Source organism: Diadema antillarum, unplaced genomic scaffold (assembly GCF_040938485.1).
Source record: "Diadema antillarum isolate AM-2024a unplaced genomic scaffold, OU_Dant_1.0 scf00000127, whole genome shotgun sequence".
Lineage (NCBI taxonomy): Eukaryota > Metazoa > Echinodermata > Echinoidea > Diadematoida > Diadematidae > Diadema > Diadema antillarum.
In genome coordinates this window covers 1,592,903-1,611,817 of record NW_027271016.1, presented here as the reverse complement: position 1 = coordinate 1,611,817, position 18,915 = coordinate 1,592,903, and the positions used below count along the sequence as shown (strand labels likewise).

General features: G+C 36.0%; 1 pseudogene; it reads right to left on the bottom strand.

Moving 5' to 3' along the window:
• Positions 1 to 5,279: 5,279 nt before the first annotated feature.
• Positions 5,280 to 18,915, bottom strand: part of LOC139720373 (dual oxidase 2-like) — a 48,981-nt pseudogene continuing 35,345 nt past the window's right edge.

The following is an 18,915-nucleotide window of genomic DNA, read 5'->3' as shown; positions in this document are numbered from 1 at the left end:
AAACAAAACAAAAACGGGGGATGAGTGTGTTATGGGATGAAGGAAGTGGTAGCAAGTTCCAGTTTTTATTTCTTTTCTTGAATGATTTGGCAATACTGTAATGTGAGATCAGATGTACGAACTGATTTGATACTCATAAGTAATATAAATAATGTATGATTGTGAGCAGTTGCTGCTATGCTCAATGGGAGAGTAGGAGGGTATGGCAGAGTAGACGAGCAGTTGGTGATAATACTGCTTGTCCCCAATACCCCGAGCTTTTTCCCTTTGATACTTACTGACCTGCTGGAGTGAGCACCAGCTCAAAGCAATGGGGACTTTTGTGTAATGATAATCTTTAAAAGATTATGGTGCAAATCTACTTGTTGCTGGATTTCAGATGCCACTGTGCGTACGCGTCTAATGGACGGTGGTGTCATGCGTAACGTTTGTACCAAGTGGTTTTATTTCGTCAACTACTGTGGAGTGTATGGCGTATATATAACAGTGGGGTAACGTTTAATTGTAAATATATTGTATGATGTGTACTCTAAACAGAGGGTATTACAGGGCTTTTAACGCCTTAACATGAAAGTATGCCCTCTGTTGACAGTAGAAGGAAGACCGCAGGGAGACACACTAAACAAACGAAGTGGTTTCACTGAGCATAGAGTTGATTGTGTGTACATTGCCGTCTAAATACCTCCTATGAAGTTGCTGACCTTTGACGCCATGAATCAAGAGTGGCTATGATCATTGGGAAAATGTAAACATCCTTGGTCCTGCATGTCTGACAGGAGGTATCCGAAATAAAAGTTATCTATCATATCTTCATTGATGTTTCAAGCATGCTTTTTTTTATAGTCAGAACTGACGATCACCGCAATAACATCTATTTTATACTCTTTGTAAGAGGACCATCATATTTTTCTCGAACTTCACTAATTTATGTACATACTTCTCATACTTCTGCACTTACAGAATCTACGTGTATATAAGGATAATTCTCCTCTAAGTGCAATATAAACTATTCCTAGCAATGCAGCAAGTTTATTCTTCTTTTTTTTCAAGCAAATGTCAGGGACAGATAAAGTATATGAAAAGAAATAAAAATGGGGGAATACAAAATGGTGTCAATGAGGAAGCGCATGGTTGGTATTTCATTTCAAGAATAAAATCAATCTTATTGTGTTGAAGAGAAATGGCATTTTTGTTTGTACACACAACCACTTCAAGGCAAATAACACATGCGTCATAGTCACCCCATTGATCGCCCGTGTTTTGCTTGACGCATCTTTGTGTGTTTTTCTGTATGACTGCTCCCTATGTGTGTATGTGTGTGTGTGTGTGTGTGTGTTTGTGCCTTGTGCGATTGCGTTTGTGCGTGTGTGTAGTTGTTGTTTAGTGTGCGACCTTAGGCGAATGCGCAATTTTTGCAATTGTATTGAAAGGTGCATTTTCAGGTGATTATTATGGGAAAACACCGAACTGGAAAAAAAAAGGACAAAGGCGTGGCGGATGTGATTTCTTGAAACAACTGAACTTTGAAATGTACGATTTGTGACATTGACGTACTTCTCCACCACCAGATTAGAGCTTTAGACTCAAGCTTACAGGTTGCGCATTCACATATTTTGGAAATGACTTCATCTGTCACAAAAGGGCAAAAGAATAGTTAAAAGTCTAAATCGCTCTGTTTGCAGAGTGACGTGGTAAAACTTGAAAAATTTGACGAAGTTTGGTAACTTCCATTTTCTCCAATCCTGTCTCCTACTCACTCAATATACTGCGTAACAGACACTAAAGACACACGCTTTCCTATAAAAAAACATACACGCTCATCTTTCACGGCATCAGTAATGCTCTCAAGAATATAGTCTCCACTTTAGCTTTGATGGAAAGGAACTACACAATCACACACAAACAATTATTGACACATCATGAAGCAACCGATTCTGAAAACTACATTTCGCGCATTGTCATTGATAAAAGATGTAGAAATTATTAAAGAAAATGACAATTCTATATATAGCCCAACATGACTCTCGCAAAATTCGGCCAATTTACACAAGCCTTGTAAGCAAGTAATAGATGTATGTGCTGAAATGAAACAAACTACATCTCTTTCGTCAGAGTTTCTTTTATTACTGTAGAAATTACAGAAATCACTTTTTTACTAAAACGATTCGGACTTTTAGTATGATTTTTTTTCCAGAACGTTCCTTATACAGAGATTTTCTAATCAATTTAAAGAAATTAAGTAACTGACATGACAATAGTATCATAGAATATCGAATAGAACTTTATCATAATTATAAAGGTATTTTATGGCTCGTAAGTCGTGGGAAATTCCGTCTTAGGATTTATTAAATGAATTAAATTGGTTTAGTTTGCCTCAACTTTTTTTTTTGCAGAACTTTAGTACTTTGAAATAATTATTTTTTTCATATATTTCTAATTATTTTCTAAAGTGTTTAAATGTGTACATAATAAGAATGTTTTACCCCCAACTGAGCAGTAAGTTTGTATCATTAGATGATAAAGTTCAGAGAGAAACGAGAAATACTGATAAGAGACTTCTTAAAGTCCATCGCTGTAAAACAGAATTTTATTCAAAAACTTGTAAATATGGGAATAATTTCATGGAATACTCTTCCTTTTGAAAGGAGATGCTATGAAACATTGAGGAATTTTAAGCGACAGATTAATGAAGTAACGTTTTTATTTTAATGTGCAATTGCATGAGATAACAATAATGCACATGCAATTTATTTATGCTTCTTTCCTCTTTTTTTATGCAATGAATATACTTTTTGTACGTTTATGTTCTGCGTTTATGTAATTTGTGCTGTAGAATTTCTTCCCCACACATTGACAATTATTCATAATTATGGTCTTTCTTCCTTTTTCATTTCACGTAATCAGATGAAAGCAATTAACTTGTACTTTCATGTTCTGTGTTTGTATGTTTGTATGATTTGTGCTGTAGAATTTCTCTGTCTGATATTTTTTATAATACAGGACCATGTGGAAGACCACGTATATGAAAGGGCTATACCCTCTCTATTTTTGAATATGAACACATAAAATTCAACAAAATAGATAAAATCTTATCACCTATTATGTGACCCTGCGTCACAAATCCACCAAAAAGTCGCCAGACGTGGGTTTTTAGTGTAGGATAGATTCTAAAAAAACAAAAAACAAAGCTGTCAACATTACAAATAATTCAATACAAATGGACTTTTCGAATCCATCTAACTAATGGAATGAGAGTACACACTCTGGAAAAGTGACTGTACTTAGGGAAAAGAGACTTGGAAGCTTAGCACGTTCAGGGTCTGGTCCAGTGCGTAATCTGACCCAGCTGTGCATGCTCTCTGCAAGGAATGGTACAAATGTCAGGATACAAATCTCCATAGAAACCACTGCGAAGGGATTATTAAATTGAACTGAAATTTTGCCATCATTTAGTACATATTCATGACGGGAACTAACTTCGAAGTTAATAGCATAATACTTTCAAAGGTTATTAGATTTAAAAGTGAAAAGTGTTTGAAGGATTTCAGGTGCTCCGAATCCGTAAATCTGAAAAAGCCTACGTCAGACCGAAAAAAAGTGTCCTCGAAAAACACTACAAAAACATAATTTCCCATTCGTTTTATGATCTCAAACCTAAGAATTACATTAAGGAAAGAATTGCTCGTTCATAAAAAGAAAATAGAAATTGACTGGGTTTTCCCTTTTCCTCTGTTCTGAATTCTTACAGAAAATCAGGTTATACGACTTTTTTGTTTGTTTTGTGACGCATGGTCACACATTATACTTATGAAAACATCTAAAATGAACGTAGATTTTTCCAAAGAATTCATTTTTTATGGCTCATTAATTTTGAATTGTTGCTACAGTTCATGGGATTTTCCCTCTGAACCTATACTATTATGACATAATGTATAATCACTGTAATCTTTGATGCTAACCATTTGACCGTATAGTCTTCTTGAAATATTGACAAGCCAATCCCCACGCTTTCAATATAATAAACAGTATAACATTTCTTTGATGCATCACATTGATTTTGGATTATAAATAACTGGATTATAAAGTCGAGATGGTAGATCGCAACTCGTCACAGTTTCTGTTGATAAAATACCCATGCTGATTAGCATAAACATACATACAAACATACACACACATTTCATAGATACATTCCCTCATATTTGTCTTCCTCGCTTTAAGGAAAAACAATGACATCAAACATGACAAATGATAAGTATCCAAGCAGTTAACACTAATCACGTTATCTGGGCTCAACTGACGAACAGGCAACTTTCTTTATGAACAAAGATTGATTCTGACGAAAATTGGTGCTTATGATATATATATACGGCAAAGACATACACACACACTGGTCAACACGTGTTATGCGCGCAAAAAAATAAAAATAAAAAAGAAACCACCTTAAAATCTCCCCATTTTATACCAAGATCATTGCATAGTATAATAGACATGTTAGACAGTGAAAGACGATATGAATGTTGCGAGTTCTTCTTACAACACATTTCTACATTACTGGCGATATCTTAAGCAAGCTACGGCAGTTGGTTACAAATATTATGAAGAGTTCAAATGCAAAAACTTAACTGTCATATCCATTTTTATTAACTTCAGATATCTGAAATTGAAGCTGGAGGAAAATAAAAATAAAATGATTAAAATACATTTAAAAATTCTATTTACATCTTAGAAATAATTCATATTATGTAACAAGAGCAATATCATTGAAGGAATGTATTTTTTTTTCTATTTGATGATCTTATATACTTAAAAACTTTCAAAATGGCGTGTATCTGTTTTTCCATTCAAACTCTTCATATACAACTATATACATATATATGCCTATACATTCGAGTCACTCGCGCCACTAATCAAAAGACAAACCCATTCTTTGGTTGGAAGAACAATATCATATAAATATGAATCATATATCATATAAATCCAACATCCAAATTATGATTTGCATCTTACAAGATTTCGACTACAAAAGCTTTATTTTCAAACAACTACAAATTTAAGGATTTCTATCTGTTGTTTATCTTTTATCTAAGAGGATGATATATGTCATGTGATACTATCAACATTGGCCACCCTTCCACGATTCCGACATCAAAACGTCCCCAGTGACGTTTACTCCTTGCAGCTTCATAATTATGATAGGCACAACGCAACATATCGATAAACACTCAACTTTGTGCACGCGTAAATATTCGCGTACTCAAAAAATGAATCACAGCCTCTTAATTGCGGGAAGAAAAGGACGTGAAAAAAAAATACACAAACGGAGGACTATGAGTCGTCGGATGTGTATCTTTCGCACCTCCATGACGTCCGCAAACTCAGAATGTCTCGTTGTGGAGCTCGAACACGATGCCAGCGTTGTCCTTCCGGATTTGTGCGACGGCCACCCCGAGAGTCTTGTTCAAAGCAGCCGGCCCGCAGCTGAAGATACCGTATTTCTTCACCTGAAACGCATCGTCAAAGCGGCGGGGAAAAGGAAAATGCAATAAAGTAAGCCCGTTGATAGGATAATTGTCATAATTTCATATAATGAATGATAGCTTGTTTGTTTTTCTCCAATTTCAAGTATTCTGTGTTATCCCTGTCATTAAATCCGAACGAATATCATTATGAATACTACGAGATATGAGTACTGCACTATGGAGCAGTAGACGTAGTACAATAGTATTTATATCACAGTACTGATACAGATTAACAGACAGACAGAAGTACCGGGCGATTGAAATGCCACCAGAATCTCCCAACGAATAGCTCTCCATAGGTGAAATAGGTTTGGTTAGTTTCCTTTGTGCTAGCGCCATTCATTCGGAAGGCCCTGCAATATGCACCAACTCAGGTTATCGAGACCATTCAGATCCTTTATTCGCAGAATTCAAAACACTTAAGGTAAATGACATTAATTTTTTGCAAAACTCACTCTTTATGTTCCGCTTACATAATGGTCAGTTGCCATCTTCTTTTTACTCACTATTTCAATTAAACAAGGACATACATTCTTATCCAACCGCAACAAGACAATCTGATAAGTTTAATTTATGTAATCCCAAAACAGTGATGGCTCTGAAATCTGTCAGACACACCGGACCCGATGTTTGGAATTCTCTTCCTTCTGAAATTCGAAGTTTAAAGTCCATGTATTCTTTTAGTAAAGCTGTAAAAACAATGTTGCTTTCTGGATATCAGTAATTCCATTGTCATTGTTAATGTATTATACACAAAATTCTTTCGCAGAAATATCGACGCATTCAATTTACTATGTAATAATAATTATGTATCAACTGTTCACCTGTACCTCGGTGAGAAAATATTTTGTCATGCCTTGCTAATCAGTGATACAAGTGATCTTATTTTGTATAAACCTTTAGTGAAAGCAGACAAACCTCTCCTTTCCATTTCTCCTTTCAACTATCCTATCTCTATGCAAGTCATCCCTCCCTCCTATTCCCCTTCCGATGTACAATGTATATATGTTATGCTACGGGGGCTGCACGCAAATCAAGCCACGCTTATGCTGTTGCCCCTCTGTATTATTCATTGTTGTATGTTTTGTCGTACTCTTGCTGTGCATTGTACAAAGGCAATGAAGAAGAAAATGCAACTTATATTTATGTTTGTATATGAATGTGTATGTACAATGATGATACAGAAACCAATAAATCAAATCAAATCAAATCAAATCAAACGCCACCACGACAACGGTACCACTTTTACATCCGGGGCACGAAGGTCAACGTGGATACAACACCGTTCCCAAAATAACTCAGGAAACCTTCTTACCAAACTGGTAACTACTTTTTTTTTTTGGGATTATTTTTATATATTGAAGAGTGCGATAGAAATATTTTCCAGAACAACTCTTCTTTTTTTGAGGGGGATATTGTCATGTGTAATTATTTATTTATTTATTTATTTTTTTTTTGGGGGGGGGATCACAAAAGACGCGCATGATGAAAAATACAGCAGTCTCTATCGCAACTGATTGACAAATATTGTCCTATACATCGACGTAAACAGACGGACAGTCTCTAACTTCATTGTAGGACCAATCATCTCTAGGATATTGTTCATGGGTGATGATCGTCATGCCTAAGGTTCGTTCAACCAGAAATGAAATAAGGTTCATTATTCCGAAGGTTCGATAGTCCAAAAATTGAGGTTCGTTAATCCGTTAAAAAGAAAATTGGTAAGTTAAAGTGAAAGAGAATAAGGTGCGCCCTTACGAACCTTATTTCATATCAACGAACCTTCGGAATAGCGAAATGTAATCATTGTTCGTAGTATATTATCATTGACTTTGTCATCACCACTGGAAGCTTTTGTCAGTGACAATACAGGATGAGTGTGCTAACGGTATTAACGCTCTCGGTGATGCCTTAGCTTTTGTTACCACTTCACAACACGCCAAATTGAATTAATTCCCGTTGGAGAAAACTGTATGTATCTAAATCTGACTTCTGCTTTCTACGGGAGAGGGAATCAGGTGCAGAAATAAAGGGGGAGGGAATGAAAAGAAGGACGCATTGTGTGTTTGTGCAGGGAGGTGACTATGGGCAGAAGAGGCTGGCTTACGTCGGGGTGCTTCTGGCGAATAGAATCCAGCATACTGACGAACTCGGGTCGACCAAAGTGGGTGACGGATCGCAACCCTGTGAACAGAGATCTGCTCGACACCTTGTAGAAGTTCTGCTCGCAGATATACTGTAGATAGACAAGGGTGAAATTTAAAATATTTTACAGATACATTAAACAAAAAGACGTACATGTTTAAATTTTTTTTCAGCGTAATATCACTGTGCGTTAGCATTTGATTAAATCTCACAATCCCCCCATGGAACTACAAATGAGGCCGTGTTATATTATGCATAGGCCTAGGCAGAGACAGTTGAATTCATGACAGTGAGAACTTCCCAAGCTCCACTTTGGCTATCATCCAATTGGAGACCCCTTTCGCTGTAATGGAAATAATGGATATAATTATCTAAATTACTGCTTCATATTTTACTTTGTATACATAACATTCGCATAATTGAAAAACCAAACATATCATAATGTTATCTATGTGTGTTTCTTTTTTAATTCCTCAAAATTATCCTTACTGGACTTGGGTCTTTCTTATATTCAGGTATTCAGTTCATTCCCTATACAGCCAACAACGACAACAACAACAACAACAACAACAAAAGGTATGAATGGCGTCCTACGGTTGATCATAGAGTATTTGCTCTTTTGTAGGCAGCTGCATATTATGTTTGCAACAAGACTGTCTGTGAAAACTGGAAAGTAACCTGGTGAATCTAAAAAGAAATACAGAGCTTACCCGGCCCTACTGCTTTACTTTACTTAAATAATCTCCACAAGTTAGTCTTTTACGTTTCTAGTAACATAATGATTTTGAACAAATAGTTTCATTTTGATTGACGCCAACTCATGCTCTTTTTCCGCTTTCATATTTATGTTTATGCATTTTGCATTACATTGATGGGTTGTAAGTGTAGTTTTTGAAAAAAAAAATGTGCATTTTGTTTTAGACTCGCATTTAATATAGATAAATCGATTCAGTTCAATACCGTAACATAATCATACATTACCTTGTGACTTTTATTCTGACTGACAAAAAAAGAAAAAAACCTGCCTGACACTCAGATAAAGCAATACAATCCACATATGATTACTCGACTTTAAGCCATGCATATAAATGAATGAAAAGGCAAAAGTTAAGCTCATTTGTTTACAATGTTTCCTTCGTCAAATATCGAATTATAATTGTATGAGTGTGTGTGTGTGTGTGTGTGTGTGTGTGTGTGTGTGTGTGTGTGTATGCGCGCTCGAGCAAGGGGATGTGTTCATTTTTAGGGGGTGGGAGGGGTTATAAGTGTTGAAAGCGAGGGGCGGGGGAATGTCGACGGAAAATTTGGAGCTGCGTCCCTCAGGGTTTGATATTTTTTACTTTTTGCTTGCAGACTGCTACGTCACTCCGTGATCAAGCAAAATCAATTGCAGTGACAAATAAGGTTCAGGCTCTTATCCGAATAAACAACTACAACAACAACGGCAAATTATATCCTTATGCAACTGTGATCCGGAACTCCTACGCAAGGTCTGTTTTCAGTATTTATCATTCTATCTTATACAAAATCAGAGATTGACCAAAAAAGAAAAAAGAAAAAAAAGATCATTAACTTTGGCTTTTGACCAAGCTCGGATCTTTGACAGCTGTTTACACTCGAACGACCATTTCCCTATTTCGCTAAAAAGTTTTCTCTTAATTAAGATTACGCCTAGTTTGGTCTGTCACAACACAAGACTGCTCTCTCTTTTGCGGACTTTGTTAGAGTGAAAATTAAATCAGGGCGAGCTTCTAGTTCGGGAAGAATGAAAGTGGTAGAAAGTGCGTTACACCACTTCCATCGATTAAGTAGAGTGTGAACTTCCTATCGAGGGAAGTGCTACTTTGTATGTTGGAAACAAAGAAGCTAATTCCCGTGATGTTTGAGTGCTCATTAGAGAAGCGAGTTGATGAAAACACTGATGTCATGTTTAAGCATTGACCATTCATAAGACTGAGAGGGGCTCACGAGCATGGTGGTGCGGAGGTCGAACTCCTGGAAGAACTGGGTGATGAAGATGTGGACGCAGACCATGTCCTTGGTGTCGTTTTCCTCGACATCGCGGATGATGTCAGTTAGCCACTCGAAGTGTTTCTGGGTTCGAGTCACCCACACAAAGTAAACCTTCCGGGGGAAAAAAAAATAACAGTGACGTCACTATTTTGAATAGCAAGCCGATATAAACTTTGAACTTTGAACTTTCATTGGAAAAATTTCCTTCGACCCCTTTTGGAGTATGAGAAATTAACATTTCTTTTAAACAAACAAAAAAAGAAATCATAAATGAAGTTACTAATAAAACCAGACAAATAAAAACAGAAAAAAAATAAATGAATAATGCAAACTCCATATGAGGAGCTGTGACTTAACGAAATACCTGACATAACAAACTATTCTTTAAAAAAGTCTCCATGGAGTGAAATCAATTTGCCTTGCTCCACATTGTTCACCGACTATTACTGATGTAAAAAACTTGGCTACTTGATATAACAAAGTTTCCTGGTTCCAAGGACCTCGTTATGACATGCTTCCACTGCTGAAGGTTGTATCGTACTTCAAATAAGCAGTCATAACAGAAACATGTAATCACTACTTAATACGCCACAGCCAGTCCAATCAAGGAATGTGAGCTAATAAGGTCAATTTTAACTAGACCTGTCCGATCCGACGTTTGAAAAAAAAAATGATATCCTCTGATTTTGCACCTTGAAATTATATAGTTAAAATTCTCATTACCTTTGCCAGGATTCAAGCACGTTTATCAGCCTGATTTAGAAGGTAATTAATTATCTAATTAAATTCATTTGTTTTCTTCCACAGATCATGATATTAAAAAAAAAAAGATCACGAATGCTCTTGTGCACACATTGATTGATTGTAAAATTAAAATTAGAGGTAATCAACGAATTGAGATCATGTGTGAATAGATTCAAACCAAACTTGTTACATTATCTGTGTTCTGAGAGAGAGAAAAAAGTGAGGGATCCGACGTTAAAAGCAGAACTTGTACAGTGTGAACAACAGAACAGAAAAAAATGCTTGTACAGTGTGAACAACTCATGAAATCGACTCAAACACTTAAACTTTCTTAGTTACAACAGTGAAATATGAAAAAAAAAATTCAAAAGAGGACAGACATTACCAGACAGACAGAACAGAAGAAAGAGATTAATGAATTTTATGAATCATTATACCTACATAAATTTCATAAGGAGTACAGACAGGTGGTAAAAGATATACACATTCTATTTCTGTGTCATAAATTGTATTGACTTCCATGCTCACGTCTGGGGAATGGGAGAACATAAGTGGCTTTACGTCGATATTAGAAACTGATGTCATAACCAGAAGCCTCAGCTTCTTTCTCTGTTCGCAAAGTTGAGAGAATGATTTGACGAAGAAAGGAAGGAAAGAGTAAAGATAGGAAAAACCCTCGGCTTCAGTGCAGTAACTCCTTAATATAACACCACGGCAAACGTCTTCTAAAATAAACCCAATCAAATAATCAGCATCGTACTATTCCAGCTTTGATTTCTTTACGTTCTGTTCTTATTTGTTTTGCAACACTGAATCGAAACACTATCATGACGCATCGTGCCAGCTCCAGAAAAAAAATTACGTGCGGAACGTGCAACTGTGTGAGTCGATTACTCTCACCGACTTTTAAGAAGAGATCTCTTCGAACCACTTTCGTTTTCTCGACCATCTAAAGTGAGCACGTCGGTGTTCTCAAATGAGGAAGTCGGTACCCAAAAAATATTTTGCGAGGAAGTAGGATGGGCCGGTTCGCAAGGTTACAATCACAGGAAACCACGGCTATTAATCCAACAGCTTAGGGTCCAATGTTAAACAGGCCACATCAGGGCACTACAAAGACGTTTACATGAGCGATGGCGGAAGACATAGGTGGCTACTGATTAATAACGTGCCCGGGAATTAAAGGATTCGTTCAATATTTCCTCCAAACTAGCTCTCGGTGGTTTAACGTGTCGTAGCTTGTATAGAATTCGTACGTCTACGTGCGAGTGCGAACCAAATGCCCTCTTAGGCAGAGCAGTTTTTACTTCTCAATCTCAGTGTACGAATTTGGTGCACATGATATACATTTCACTATTCATTACTTGAACTATTTGTTGAATGTTTAGAAGACATCGAGTAGTTTTTGTAATTCCTCGAACTCAGTGGGAGCTAACTGAACAAACGGGTACGAAGAATTCTCTTCGTTTCTATTTCTGCCATTCATCGGGCAATGTAATTACCATTATTTTTTTCACAACGCTTGCAAACACACATGATTATTCTCAATTACGTTAGAAACAGGCAAGCAGAAAAAGGAAACGTAACAATTGCGCAATTTATAGGCGAGGTCGTTACATGAGCATTAAACTTGGAGATTCATGCGTAGCCTGGTAACAATCATTTTGGATATAATATATCCATGATTATGATCATATGATTATGATTATGATCATATCCATGATTATGATCATGTACTATGATGATTGAGCATCACGTCAGTTGTGCGGAGGATATGTAGGCCTATGTAAAGAGACCGGGTAAAACGCTCAATTCCAGAATGTTTGATACATATGTGGAGTCCATAAATGCCAGAAAACGGTAGGATATACAAATCACTGAAGTTTGAAGAAAATATATAGTCGAAGCGTTCAGAAGTTATAAGTTTTTGTGTGTAAATCTATGTGCCATCATCGATCATGTTACGAATAAGAAGTCTCCATAATGTGTGATGTAACGACAAAAGTAAGCAGCAATGCAAAGGAAACATAAAGAGAACACCTTTGCAAGCATTCAGCTTTCATGAATAGTACAGAAACATTTAACTTGTTACTGCACTGTAAAAACATCGGTGTTAGATTTAACACCACGGGTGTTAAATCTAACACCGATCAAACTACAATAGAGGACCACACCCACAGGTGTTAAAAATGCACTGTGATGGTGTTGAAAAGTGTTCACCTGACACTTCGTGGTGTTAATTTGACACTGTACCTGGTGTTATTTTGACGCTGTACTGGTGTTAATTCAAAAACGACGCCACATGGTGTTGATTTGATATTTGTTGGTGTTAATATCAATGGTTTAACACCCGTCCAGCTTCTATAAGAGACCACACCAGCTGGTGTTACTTTGGTGTAAATTTATTTTCACATTTTTTCAAAAATCTAGTATTTTAATGTAAAATTCTTGATCGTCTTGTTTGAATTAAAAATCAACAAGAAGTGCAGTTACTAAGAAATTCTTCAAAAACAGTTTAAAATTTGGAAATGACATCCGGAGGTGTTAATTTAACACCATAACTGAGCACCGAAAATTTAATACCAGCTCGGTGTTCACTATTTAACACCGGACTTTTTGCAGTGTGCCATAGGTAAAGAGTAAAATAATTCTCCCTCTCTTAATTTAAAAAAAAAGGGGGGGGGGGGTAAGTCAAAACCTCTTTCATCACGCTAGATTGATGAAAATATCTGGACTTATCTTAGATGATATTTTCTATATTGTTGGATTATTGTGACACCGAGATCTTGATAGCCTTTCCATTCAAATGACAGCGCATGAATAAAACCAAAATTTCGAAAAAATCATAACTTTTGAACGGAATGTCAAATTTTCTTGTAGAATTTCACCGATGAATTTACTGAATCTATATACATGTATTGATATTCTTCTATTGCTATCGTTTGATTTCTTTTTAATTGGGATGACTTGTCTCCAACCAACCCATCATCAAGTCCTAGGGCAATTTTGTTGTGCTGCAGAAATTATCTTGTCATCATTGATAAATTTGACAACTCTTTTAGCAGCTATAAATCCTGTGTTGAGAAATATATAGATGGAAATGTTTAGTATCATGAAATCTTCACTGAATTATCCGACAAATGTACAAATATTCTGATTTGAGACAGACACTGTAAGTCTACCTTTCCTGGAAGGTATTTGTAATTTTGGAACCAATTATAAAATAGCTATTCTGATTACTGTGTAAAAGATTACAATAGTATGGGACAAAACTGGACCCAAATGAAACAAAAGTTTTGTTCTATACCATAGGGAATTTGTACTAACAACGAACACCAAAGCTTATAAAAGAAAGGTACAGGGCAAGACCATAAAATGTGGATGATTTGTTAAGCTGTACATAGAGCGGAACTACACTCCAGGTATATCACGTGAGTTATCTGAACTTGCGGCTACAGGAAATCAAGTGTAGTGTTATGGAGTAAGCTTATATCAGTAACATATGGGCGTGTTAACTTTAATTGATAATTGGAGGGTTTACCGTGAGCACAACCGGTTTCAACGGATTAACCCCTAAAATATAAAAGAAAAGAGGAAGAAGAAGCACAAAATGATGACAAGGAATCAATCCTCACAATTTCCTTGAAGGAAATGTTCGGATCGAAGGAGCCAGGAAAAAATGGGGATGGGTGCTAGTGGAGAGGCAAGGAAAGGTTGTAATAAGGAAGTATCACAACATTAACTCAGCTGCTTAATTTCAAGATTATTTTCCCTCCCTGCTGATAGACTCGACTATACAGGCTTATCATTGCACAAACGGTGTGATTAAGTTATGTTTGGTCCAAAGTGATTTAAATAGACATTACGTGTACAGCTTCTCAAAAAAAACTTACCAAAAAATATTACTTGTATATCTATGAGCAGATAGCAAATATTCTTCGGCTAAACAAATGAGCGTCTGTTTACTATATACCTTCTTGCAGGGGAACTTCCCCGTGGTCGATGACCGGTAGACAATGTCCTTTAGGATAGAGGCGAACGGGGTGACGCCGATGCCCGCACCGATGAGGACGGCAACTTCGAACTTGTACCAGTCCTGGTGTCCCTCTCCGTACGGACCGTCAAGGTAGATCTGTGCAGAGAAACGTGCGACATTGCAAGATATTCACACTTTTCTTCAACAATCAATGAATATATATGTAAGTACATTATCAAGATGTGTGACGAGAAAGGACATAAAACTTTAATACACATATATATTTATTTCGAGCGTTGAATTAAAGACACTTTAACTTGAGCGGTTGACCACTTTTGCATAGAAAATAATGAAACATAAAAGCAACCCCCCTCCCCCCCCCAAAAAAAAAAAAAACAACAACAACAGTTGAAGGGGAAAATCGTAATGGGGAGATGGGGCTTCTTTTTTTTAGTAAACTTATTTCAATATAATTCAAAAGAGAGTGTCTGTTTCAGCTGAAAAGATAAGGACATTCATAACACTGGACCTTGTGGGCAAGATGACGAAAGTTCCACGAGCACATTGCAGACAAGGCTAGTGCTGCAACATTTCAGTGCACTCTTGATAAAGAACGTTTTAACATATCTCCTTTTCAATTATCTCGGATGCCGCAAGTTCGTTATGATCTGTCCATACACCAATCTCTCAATCATTGATTATGGCTACGTCTTCGCTTATTTCGATGTGCATGCATTATCCCAAGAGAGCCAGTACTCTACCGACTTGGAAATTTCTCCCAAAATTGAAAAAACGATTACGATATCTTGTTTATTTTGATGGACTAAAAATTAACATCAGTCGGTCTTTTTTCAGTTTGTGAACATAATAACCGCGTTTCGGTAAAATTGATCACTGTCTTGCATTTGCTTTTGTCAAATGACGAATTTTGTAGATGACATCGATATCAAACTCGTATATATGAAAAACAAATGTGTGTGTGTGTGTGCGTGTGTGTGTGTGTGTGTGTTGAAAAGACTTCACCACTTTTTTAGACATACACGTGCAAATGCAAAGTGCGCAGATGCGTGCGTATAACTCTCTGCCAAATATGGCGTGTTGTCTGTCTCCTGTTCACTTCAATTCAATTCAATTCAATTCAATTCACTTTATTGATAATCATAAAAATGGAAATATATACAGAGTAAAATGTGTCGGGGAGTTCACAAAGAAAGCCAAAGGCTTGAGACAAGTGATCCCCTTTAGGAGAGTTGGATACATAAGAATATACATGCAAATGCAAATTCAGAGTTACATTCAGATTACTTAATGACAGTTACAGATAACATAGACAAATAAGATGAAATAAAAGACATATGCTACTACATTACACAAATAAAAACAAACAGACAGAACAAGACTAACAAAGATGGACTGATACAATTCAATAGGCATTTAAAAGATATTGTTTATATCTAGACTTAAAAGCACTTTGAGTGGATACATTCTTAAAAATTGAATCCAAATTATTCCAAAACTTAGCACCTTTATATAAAACAGAATTTTTTTGCTTTATGCTCAAGCGACAAAATGGCAACACAATGTTATCCTTATTTCGAATTTCAATGTTATGTAATGCACAGTTCAGTGTAAAAGAACCATCAAAAATGTCAGGTAAAATTGCATTCGAGTATTTATACATAAAAAGACCAAGTTTGACTAAGACACTGTCAGACAGAGTGAGAGTATTCAATTTTTTGAAAAGTGGAGCGGTGTGGTCAAGAGAGTTGGCGTTTGAACAAATTCGAATTGCTTTTTTCTGTAAAACAAATAAACGACACAAATTAGTTAAGCTGGTTCCAGACCATACGAGACTACAATAATCAAAATGAGGCAAGATAAAGGCATTATACAACATAAAAAGAGTATGTTTCGGCAGTATTGAACAAAGCTTATGCATTATACCAATAGAGATACTTATCTTCCCATGAATATTATTTATATGTTTAGTCCAAGTCAATTTATCATCAATAATAACTCCTAAATAATTAATACTATCGACTTGATCAATAATTCGATTATCTATCTTAATTTCTGAATACGAAACCAATGAAACATCTTGCCGAAAACTTCTGTTAGAGTGAAATATCATATATTTTGTCTTATCAACATTTATCTGTAGCTTATTAGCTCGGAGCCAGTCACAAACGTACATCATTTCAGTGTTGACAGTACTATACAGAGTATTTACATCTCTATGTGAAAACAATATATTTGTGTCATCTGCATACAGAATGAATTGTAAAAACTTTGATGTATTTATTATATCATTAGCGTATATCAAAAAAAGAAGAGGGCCCAAAATACTGCCTTGAGGGACCCCACACGTTAAAGGTAAAGTACTAGAGTTTGTGCCATTAATACATGTGAACTGCTTACGATCTGTCAGATAATCCCTGAACCAACTGAGGGGTACACCTCTAACACCATAGTGTTCCAGTTTGTGCAGCAAAATGCTATGGTCGAGCGAATCAAAAGCTTTACTTAAATCAACGTACAGGGCAATCACGGTTTCTTTGTTGTCGAGTGAAGAAAGGATTTGTTCGAGGGTATGTAAAAGAGCTAATTCAGTTGAGTATAAAGGTCGAAATCCAAACTGTTCTTTGGCCAGTATTTTGTTCTGGAGCAAATGATCATACAATCTATTATAGATAATGCGTTCGAGGATTTTCGAAAATGCAGGTAAAAGAGAAATAGGACGGTAATTTTCTATTGCTTGTTTGTCGCCTTTCTTATAAATTGGAATTACTTTGGCGATCTTAAATGCATCTGGTACAACACCTGTGGTTAACGATAAATTGAATATAATAGAAAGAGGCTTGGCAATTGCAAAAACAGTTTTCTTAATAAATACAACACTTATATCATCATGTCCAGCAGACAAAGTATTTTTTAAACGTTGTACGACCTTGATGATTTCATTTTCATCAGTAGGAAAAAAGAAAACTGATTTATTTACTTGATTGCCCAGATAATCTGAAAAATGGTTTGAGGATTTGTTGACATTTTTTGAAATACAAGAACCTATTGATGCAAAATAAGAATTAAATATATTGGCAATCATTTTATCATCTTCTATTAGTCTGTGACCCTTCAGAATACGTTGAGGCAATCTAGAGGCATTGCTTTGTCTGCCCAGAATTTCATTGATAACTTTCCAAGTTTTACAAATATCATTTTTGTTTCGTTCCAGTAAACGTGTGTAATACTCTTGCTTCCGTAATCGAATAAGTCTATTAAGTCTATTTCTAAATTGTTTATACAAAAATTCATTTCTTTTGGAAGGGGAGGTGATATGTTTCCGATATAATCTCTGCTTTTTTGCAATTGATGACATAATCCCTTTTGTCATCCATGGTTTCCTAGGAGTGTATTTCTTTCCCCTAAATGCCTCATTGTATTCTACCGTATGTTTTTCACACATGGACTCAAATTCATTCATAAAAGCTTCATATGCAATATTGGGGTCTTTACAGTTTTCGACACATGACCAGTTGTTAGAATACAATTCACGTAAGAGATCATCACACACAATTTTTTTCAAGGTCCGTTTACAATGTCTTTTCGGGCAGTGGGTATCTTGAGCACAATGTGACTTTGTAATATGAAAGATCGGTAGATGGTCTGTTATATCTGAGAAAAGTACCCCAGGTATAATAGGTTTATCCATGACATTTGTAAATATATTATCAATGCAGGTGTAGGAAGATTGAGTTAAACGAGTGGGCTTAGTAATCAAAGGCCTAAAACAATTTTCATACATTATGCTCAAGAAATCACCAGTGGCGGAATGTGTAGAATATTTCAATATATCATAATTAAAATCACCAACAATGTAACAAAATTTATTTTCTTTAGCTATGTTAGAGATACAATTTTCGAGCAAGTCGTTAAATGCACTAGAATCAGTGTCCGGGGCCTTGTAAACAACTCCCACGATAATGTTTTTATCGCGTTTCTGTTTCACCTCTATGAATATGGTATCAACGAAATCATTTGAGAAAGACAAATCAGTTCTCTCATCATATGTCAATGCGCTGTCAACATATATGCAGACGCCACCACCTCTCCGGTTTTGTCGCGGTTTGTGAATAAAAGAATATCCAGGTATACTATACAAAGACGGAACAAATGGTTTGAACCAGGTTTCAGTAAACGCGTAGATCGAAAACTTGTGATCTAACGTTGAAATATAATCATAAATACTTGAAAAATTAGCGGATAAACTTCTGGAATTTAAATGAAATATGGAAAAATATTCATCAGTATTCACATTACAGAAATTCTTATTGAAATCGTCACTGAAATAATGATTACATGGAGTCTCCATATCATCACCTGAAACATGATAATCATTCATTTGCACTGCATCAAACACATAGGAGTTTAAATTTGGGGAAATAGAGTTTCTGTCGCCATGGAAACATGAATACAAAGTGCTCTGAAATTCTTGATCGTCGATGTAATGATTGAAAGGAA